The following is a 9710-nucleotide window of genomic DNA, read 5'->3' on the forward strand; positions in this document are numbered from 1 at the left end:
TTGGTTGCTAAAGCTGTGTGTGCATTTCTGAATTTAGCTCAGTCACCACCAAATCTAAATTAGATACAATCACAAACTAAATGATGAACAGAATTAGGGAAATGGTTAATGTTCTCAGAAATGTAAGTTATAATTATAGATATATTTAAACAGGCTATAAGAAATTTAATACTTAAAAATTACATTTTAAACTACTTAGAGGTTTCATTCTGCCACTAAAATTATGAATGGCATTTTATATCTGAATAGGAGGTTTGGTATTTCCTGACTGAGAAAAGCACAGACCCTTCTTTCATCTACTGTTCAAATCTCACAAACTCTCAGAGACAATGTGGTCACATGGTAGTCCCCTTCTCAGGGAACCAACTTTTTTTTTTTAAGACACAGTTTCACTAAGTAGCTCTGGCTGGCCTAGAACTAGCTGTGTATTCCAGGCTGGTCTCAAATTCTGAGATCTGCCTCTTTCTACCTCTCAAGGCCCAGGATTAAAGGCAGGTACAACATGCCTGGCAAAAAACAGCTTTTAAAAGGCTCCAGATTAAATATAACCCTTGGCAGCTTTCTGCAGAGAAGGTGAGCCTGATTCACTATGTTCAGTCCCTTAGCCCAGTGTGCAGATGGAGGTTAATTCACCTTTGTTGGGAAGGTGTGGGAGGAACCCTGCCACCACAGTGACTGGAGTCAGAGTTAAGTGAAAGCACTCCAGTCTAGAGCCAGGCGCTACCATCTGTTCCCACCAATGCAGTTTAGATGACACTAGTTAGCTATCACACACGAACATTTTGAATTGGAATTTTCTCCAAGGCTTAGAATAGGCACAGTTTTCCCAGGAACAGGCAGAGAGGGTTTTACTCACATTCCCTGCAGGCAGGAAGGAGAAGATTGCTTTTCATTCTGGACTGGAAGCAGCTATACTCCATCTCTGTCTTGCCTGGCCCAGAAATATATAGGCGGGGCCAGGAAGCTACAGAAATGGTCACGCAGAGCATCAGGGTCAGCAAGGGCATCACATAGTAGCTAGCTGTCAAGCCTGGGTACCACAGATATGTTAAGATTACTATGAAGCAAGACTAGAGACTTCTCAACTGAAAATACAAGCTCTAACTACTTACTAACGTGCTGCTCAGGGCTCCAGAGGATGCCCACTGCCAGCATGATGGCCACAGGACTGAGTGCATGTCAACAGGGAGCAGAACTTGGTGGGAAGGGAAGGAACACTGACAACTCCCAGTCTCACTGCCTCCTGGTGGGTAGGACTACACACCAAGAAGAGAAGCAAAACTCTATTAGATTAGATTTTGTAACTGTTATTGGTGGTTCTGGAAAAAAATAATTTGACATGTATGTCATAAAAAATTCTGTGTCCAAAAGGTGCTTGGTGCTGTTTTTGATGGGTCTGGTGTCTGTTTACATTCGAGATCATTTAAATACAGCCATTACACAGTTGATAAATGTTTTAAAATAATGGTTATCTATTTCTTAACTGTCTTTCAAATTAGAAATTGTAAATTATAGAAATTGTAATTTTAAGAGTATCAGAGGCTGGCTCTGTGTGTTTTATTATTTTTGTTGGTCTCCATCACAGATGGAATTTTTCACTGGTAATTCCTCAGAACTAAATCCATTCATAGGGAATTCAGAGCAGTGAAAATAATTTCACTCCTTAGAGTAAGAAATGGTAACAATAAAAAGGACCCAAGGGATCTTGGAAGAAGGCTAGCCCAGCTCAGTTCTCCACTGGTGGTGGGGTTTGCACAGGCTGGCTAACTATAACCTGCACCACATAGTCCTTGGGGATCTTCAGCTCCTCCAGCTTCATCTTATCAGTGAGAGGCCTGCCAGAGAAGAACCACTGATGGCTGCCTGGCTCCACACCCTCTGTGGCATGTAAGCATCTCTTCATGTGAAACACTGTGTCTGTGCTGCGGACCACAAGCTTGAGGTCTTTGCCTGTGGAGAGCCGCAGACGGAGCTGAGATTCATGTCCAGAATTGGAAGGTGGCTCAGGAATATCAAGAGTCTCTATGTCACTCTTTTCCTCTATCATGTTGATTGGTGGTGCCAGGCAATAGACTGGCAGCTGGTACCGGTTCCCCAGCTCATCGTAGCACTCTGTCAGTGCACCGTGTGGTAGTGTTATGTTTGCACCGTCAATGATTGCCTGTGCCAGTTCATGATCATTGCTTTCAAAAGCATGTGCAGCAGCCTTCAAGGCATCCCAGATCTCTTTCCGGCCTTCAAAAGCTGGTTCAGTGTCCCAGAATTCATCCCTCTTGCTGCGCAGTTGTCCATCTGTCATGGGACAGTCACTTTTCCATTTTGGTTTCTCCCTTTTCAAAGGCTGGTTACGACCTAGAGCAAAGTTTCAGAGGTTTGTTTAGTCCATTATCATCATAGCGGGAAGGTAGGAAGCATGGCAGCGTCCAGGCAGACATGGTACTGGAGAAGGAGCTGAGAATTCTACATCTTGATCTGAAGACAGCAGAGAAGTCACACTGCAAGTTCCTCATTCTTTATGTTGGATTTAGTAGTACCTGTCATGGGATTCCAACAAATACCCTAAAAGATAATATCATGAACCTGAAGTTTTGTGTAGACAGTAGCAGTTGAAATAACACACCAGGGTTCTAGCACTTTCAAAATTAGATTTTAGCACAAGGGCCATTACCTCTGTGTTGGCTAGCTTCAGGTGTGGAGATGTGTGTGTGTGTGTGTGTGTGTGTGTGTGTGTGTGTGTGTGTGTGTGAGGGATGCTTTCAGCCTCTGGTATCTTGAGGGCTGACCTAAGAAAGGCCTTTTTAAAATATTTATGTTCTGCTGGTTATGTTTCTCTGGGGAATCCTGACTAATACAATCCTTCTATACCAGAAAAGAAAAACCATTTTCTTTCTACCTAGATGAATTTCCTTCATCAGAATGAAAGGACAGTAACTTCTGATGTCTCTTTTATAGTATTACTGGAAAAATTAGGTATGTGCCTAACATCAGAAGACTATACAATTTTTGCTTCTTAGAAAATGGTTTCAATTCAATTCCACTTATTATATAATGTGGATTTTAGCTATTTTTTTGGGGGGATGGGGGAGCATAGACTGAGACTGGAACTGTACATCTAACTTATTAATATTAAGTGGTATAGAACATTATTAGGATAATTATTTTTAGGTCTTTTATTCGTGGAAAATAGCAAGCTGGTAGAGAAAAAAAATATGCTCAGCTCCCGATGTTGTTTTTGTGTCTTTCTACAGATGGGTTTCTGGGTACCATTGTATCAGTAAGGCCTTTTATCACTGTGACAGATATTGACTTAGGCAGTTTGAGGTAGGAAGGATTTATTTGTCTCAAGGCATCAGAGGCTTCAGTGTGCACTCTTTTCTTCTATTAATTATGGTCTTGTGGTAATGAAACGTCAAGATACTGGGAGCATGTGGCAGAAGCCATTCCCCTCATGGCAGACAGGAACAGACGCAAAACACAGATCCAAGGACAAGTTCATATTGAGCAACTTTCCTCAACACCCCATCTCCTGAAGTTGCACAATCTCACTGAAGATTACTATCAAGCATTCAGCATCTGAGTATCTGGAGGACATATCATATTCAGACTAACAAAGAATAGAAAATTATAGCAACTGTCTAAACTTTCATGAAACAGCAACAACAGCAAGCAATGTCATTCATGTTTTTAAAAGTATTGAAATTAAAGAGGGAGATGTTTGTGGGCTAACAGGGTTGAATGTTTATTTATTGCGGACCCTATTGCACAATAAGAGGCAACTGACTATTACCAATTTTTATTTATAGTTTAAAAGAATGCAAAAAACAATTTTATAGAGGTTAGGATTCTGTGAAACTTTACTAAGGGTGTTTTCTGCATATGATATATCAAATAGTGTCTGCATGATAGAAAAAAATGTTTTTCCCTTTTATTGCGAATAGGTTTTTCTCATGTATCCTGATTATGGTTTCCCTTTCTTTTGCTCCTCTTACTTCTTCTTCACCTCCCCCCCTCATCCAGATCTACTTCCTGTCAGTGTCTAAGTAGAAACTAATTAGGCTTCTTAGGGATAATAGTAAAATCTCACATGTTGGAGCTGGACAAAACAAAGAGAAGGGTAAAGGCCCAAGAGAAGGCACTAGAATCAGAGACCTATTTGTTCACACACCCCAGGATCCCATAAAAACACTAAGCTGGAGTTCATAGTATATACAAAGGGGATCTGTTGCAAACCCATGCAGGCCCAGTGCTTGCTACTTCAGTTTCTGTGAATTCGTATGTGCACTGTCCATGCTGATTCAGAGAGCCTTTTTTTCTTGGTGTCCTCTACCCCCTCAGGCTCTTACACTCTTTCTTCCTCTTTTTCCTGAAGCAGAGTTCCGTGAGCCCTGACAGGAGGGGTTTAATGGACACATCCCATATAGGGACAAGTGTTTCAAGGTCTCTCACTCTCTGCATAATGTCTGCCTATGGGTCTCTATATTCATTCTCATCTGCTTCAGGACAAATGATCTCTGAGAATGTCAGAACAAGGTACTGTGTACAGTCTAATGAGATGAGGAATCATTTCATTGCTGTGATTTTTGTCTTTAAGAACAGTAGTGTTTGGTTTTACCCTAGGTCCCTGGACTATTTAGTCTCAGGTTCTTGACCACCCAAACAGTGTCACATATGTGTTCATTCTTGTGGAATGGTCCTTGAGTCAATTCAGGTAGTGGTTGGTTACTCCCATAAGCTTTGTACCACTGTTGCAATAGCATATCTCGCAGGGAGGGCAGCATACATACATACTGACTTACCATCGTCCTATCTGAAAAAGTCATTTTGCCAGTATATTTCCAGAGGAGTTTACAATTGGGATGATTTAACTTAAAGAATAGTAGGATGACTGTGAAGTCATTAAATCCATAATAAAGAAATAAATGATATGTACATGGCTGTAGTCTTTAAATATATTTTTAAATTTATATAAAACTTACATAAAATAAAGTAGCTAAATCTTCAATGTGAAATGTGACACATCTTAGCAAATGTGTATGTCATGCTACCCCATTCCATTATCACAATGAAAACTGTTCTTATCCTGGATTTTAATTCTTCCCTGGCTCGGGAGATACTAGGGTCCTCACTTTGGTCCTGAGTTAGATTTGTCTGCTCTTGGACATCACAGAAATGCAGCCAAAGTGTGGGCTTATTTGTTGCCAATATCTTCCTTTGCTGTTGTACAAGTAATGGTCGCTTTTAGCATGGGGTATTTTGTGTGAACATGAATGAGTTACTAACCTATTTTACTTTGATGAATGTTTTCCGTCCTCTTGTGAACCACTTAACAATATGCTATAAGTGTACTTATAAATGTTTTATAAACAAATTCTCTCATTTATCTTAAGTAGAATTATTGGGTCATAAAGTGGTTGTATCTTTAAATTTATACGAGTAATTATATATTTTGGTAGATACATATTTTCTTGTTTTCATGAGTGGAATTGTTGTCTCATAGTGTGGATTAATCTTTAGATGTGTAAATCACCACCAAATTGCTTTGCAAAACAACTGTACTGTTATTTACTCTGACTGGCAAGGCAGGAGTATCCATTTACTCCATATTCTTGCCAGTATTTGCTGTGTATTTTCACTTCTAGGTTTTCCTGTGGCTATGAAGTGATATTAACCTGTGACTTGACTTCCATTTCCCTCATGACTGACAGTTATTCACACTTCATAGTCATGAACACAGTTGATTATAAGACATCATAATTGCTCACACACCATTTTTCTTCAAATTTCCTTGTTTTTGTTTGTTTGTTAATTTGATTCACTTTTTTCTCTCTGTTGCAGCAGACCTGGATAAGGGCAGTAAGTGGGGAGCAGTCCACACTACATAGTCATTTTGCTCTGCCTTGAAGTTTCCTCTGGTAAACACATTATTAGTCCATTACTTATAAATCCAGCCTCAGTCCAGACATGAGCAGAATTCAGCCTAATTGTTTGTCAGAGTGTCATATGAATGACCCTAGATCAGTTCCTATTAAAAGTTTTCTTCAGAAGACTCTTGAACCCAGCCTCCACTGTCCACAGTTCTTTCAATAGAAGGTAACTTAAGCTCTGCTTGTAATGGTCAAGGGCTTGTCTAACTCCAAACTCTAATCTCTTCTACATTCTACCTGCAAAACAGTTTCAAAGGCCAAAAGTCAGGTTTATCATTAACAGTGGCCCCACTTCTTGGTGCCATTTTGTGTACTGGTTGCTTTTCTCATTCCTATAAAAATTTTTAGCAAAATTAATAGGAGGAAGGATGGGTTTATGATGTTTATCGTTATAGTCCATTTCGAAGAGGAGGTCATAAAGGTGGGGCCTGAGGCAGAGAATCACTTTGCACCCACAGTGAAGACAGAGAGGGAAGAAGATGGAGATGAACAGTCCTGTGTTGTTCCCTCTCTTCTTTATAGTAGGCTCAGATCCCATGCTGTGGAATGATGCCATTTCCACTCAGTGTGGATTTCTTTCCTTAGACTAATCTAGAAAATCCCACACAGATATGGCCAGAGTTTGTTTCCATGATGATTCTGAAATATGCCAAGTTGACAATCAAAATTAAACATCACAATATTTAATTTTTAGATTCTGCTTTGATTCCAGATGATAAGTGGTAAAATTTAAATCTGAACAAGGGCTGAAGAGATGACTCAGCCTGGAAAGTGCTTGCTTCATGAATGCAGGACTTCAATTAAATCCTGACACATATACTAAGTAGGACACCTTCCGGGTAATGGAGGCAGGAGGATTCTTGAATTGGCAGTCTAGATGATTTTGTTAGCAACAGGTACAGTGAGAGAACTTGTCCCAGTGAATGAGAAGAATAATTGAGGAAAACATTTGGCTTAAACATTTGCCCTCCAATATGCATGCATGTATATGAAGCATACACATGTACCTCAGTAATATTTATCTTGATACATTTTCCTTTGGCCCATTCCTATGCACTGTGGACATAGATGTGATCAGAATAAAAGAGTGAAAAGAAAACCTTGCAATGTATTTTTCTAAGAACAAATGTGGTAAGATATAACTATAAAATTAATATAAGTATCAAAAGCCAGATGGTAACTATTTTTGATTTTGTTTGTTTGCTTTTATACTCCTTCAGATAACTAAGAATTGGCTGCTTAATTTAAATATAATCTTCCTCAAGAGGATTTTTATCAGACTAGTATTCCGCTGTTCTTAGGCTTTTATTTATAGACTGTTTTAAACTCATGGTCACAGGTTCATAGAGCTGCTGAACCATTAGTTATATTTGCTACAAGAAGACAAGTGTCTCTGTAGAGCAGAGCTAGCAAGACTCTTATGTGCTTGGATTAATATTTCTTGTACACTTTATCTTCTTGGCTTGGTACTGTAACATACTGGCTTCCCAGTGCTCCCCAGGAAGATTGCATGTAGCTGACTGTTTTTGTTATTGTCTTCCTTTGCTTGCCTAGGAGTATCTTAGACTTTTTGTTGCTGTGATAAAACACCATGACCAAAAGATACTTGATGAATACAGGGTTTATTCCACGTAAGCATCCACATCATAGTCCATCGTCCAGGAAAGTCAGTGCAGGACCCCAAGGGAGGAACCCGGAGACAGGAACTGAAGCAAAAGCTGTGGCTGAGAGCCATTTACTCTTTTTTCACTCATAGCTTCCTCAATCTGCTTTTTTGCTCAGCCTAAAGCCACATGCCCAGAGGTAGCTCTGCCCACATTGAACTGGCCCTCCCACAGCAATCATCAATCAAGAAAATGCTTACACACTTGCATATAGGCCAATCCTATGAATGCGTTTTCTCTCTTAAGATCCCCTCTTTTCAGATCCTAGTTAGTGTCAAGCTGACATAAAACCTAGCTAGCACAAGGGAGATGGAATGATGGAGTACTAACTTCGAATTTACTTTGCACCTTTCCATTCACAAAATTCAAAAGTTGGATCTTATAAAATTCAAAACATCAATATACTGAATCAAATCCATTTTCATATCACTTGTACTGCAAATTTGCTGGAAGTATAGCTTATTACTCTCCCTATGCAAGGCTTTCTATTCCACATTCCCCTTGGTTCAGTTCTCCTGTACACTTATAGATCAATTACAGCCCTGCCTCACTGCTTTCCCTGTCCTCTGCCAGCAAAATAAACGTGGAATGGGGCCTTTTATCTTAGCAGGATCTCTCCAGATACAGCATTCAAACAACTTTTCTCTCTTCAATGTATTCTTTATGAGACCTGAAGTCATTCTTTCACTTTGGGTTTAAAATAAGAACTTTTGTGGTTCATGCAGCAGATGTGGCAATAGTCATTCATGACCTCCTGGCTTCCTGGGACCAGGCCTGTGGTGTTTTCTTTGGCTGCTTACTTTGAATTGAGTTAGTTTGACATTGACTTTATCATTGTCGTTGACAGAACTTTGTGACGGAAAAGTATTATTACATTCAGGTACATGGAAGGGTGACTATAGAGTTGTTGGACAGAGTGTTATGGAGAAGATAAAGTCATATCTGTTTCAACTTACTGGCCACTTATTTCTCTGCTGGCTAAAATAATGTGTTGGCCCATCTGATCTCACACTGCCTTCAACTTTTTGGTGAATAACCCCTACCCCAAGGTGATGTTTATCAAAGCTTATAGGTAATATGCTTTTTTGGTATCATCCGGCTCATCTGTGCCATACATAGATGTGTTCTAGGTCTGTGGAGGTGGAGCCTAGAGAATGTCCTGCAAAAGTGTAAGTCCTACCAAAGGTCTACCTCTACAAGCTTGAGGATCAGTATCTTATTTTTAATTTTAATTAAAATTTTATTATAAAGAATTTGCAAGTTATAAAAAGTCACATGGCAAAATTAACCAGCTCAGAAGTCTGTATATCTCAGTGAACTTCTATGCAATTAGAATAGCTAGTTTCTAGAGAGAAGTATTTTATAATCTTAACTGGCATCATATTTATTAGTAGTACCTGTGATTTGGAGAATTGGATGAATCACATTTAACTTCTGGTGTAAAATTTGGTTCATATGAGCATTATTATACTTGTTCGGTAAATGTCTGGGTCTTGGACTGTCAGTGGTTCATTTGTATGACACAAAGATTTGCCTTGCCAATTTTATCTATATTGTCAGTTTTGATGAATCACACCAACTCCCTACTGTCTGAAATAGAATTCAGCAATTCTAAATTCAAGTTCTATTTGTTCTAAAAAATTTCATTGAAGATTTTCTTTCAGATGCTATATTTTGATCATGCTTTTCCCACTGTCTAAATTCATCCCAGAGCTTCCTCAACTCCCTTTCCAGCCAAATCCCTTATTTGAAGATGACTCATCTTCCAGACCAATTTCTGTTGCGTTTGTAGCAAGCAGTCTGCATTGTCTGGTGGTCACTTCTAGAATTCTGGTAGCCTGTAGATGTCTTGTTAGTACTAAAAGAACAAACTGGGTCCTCTGAGGGACACTCTGATTCTACAAAATGACTAATTTAGTGATTGCTTTGAACACCAGCCACGGTCAATACTTTTTGGTTTATTTTCCAAATTCCGAATCACCTACTCTGCTACTCGTTGTTCCCCTTGCTCCAAACACCTCCTAATCATCACAGTGTCTAGAGTGATCATGAAAAACATGGTTCCAAGTTGGGTACAGTGGCATACTATCAAAGCTATTGGAAGAATAGGTAACAAGACGGC

At 39.4% G+C, this 9710-nt stretch overlaps 1 pseudogene; it reads right to left on the reverse strand.

Annotated features, from left to right (window-relative positions):
• Positions 1 to 1726: 1726 nt before the first annotated feature.
• On the reverse strand, positions 1727 to 2362 carry LOC110293679 (ubiquitin domain-containing protein 2 pseudogene; annotated as a pseudogene).
• Positions 2363 to 9710: the final 7348 nt, after the last annotated feature.

Source organism: Mus caroli, unplaced genomic scaffold (genome assembly GCF_978045245.1).
Source record: "Mus caroli unplaced genomic scaffold, Mus_caroli_1 scaffold_6, whole genome shotgun sequence".
In the NCBI taxonomy this organism is placed as follows: domain Eukaryota; kingdom Metazoa; phylum Chordata; class Mammalia; order Rodentia; family Muridae; genus Mus; species Mus caroli.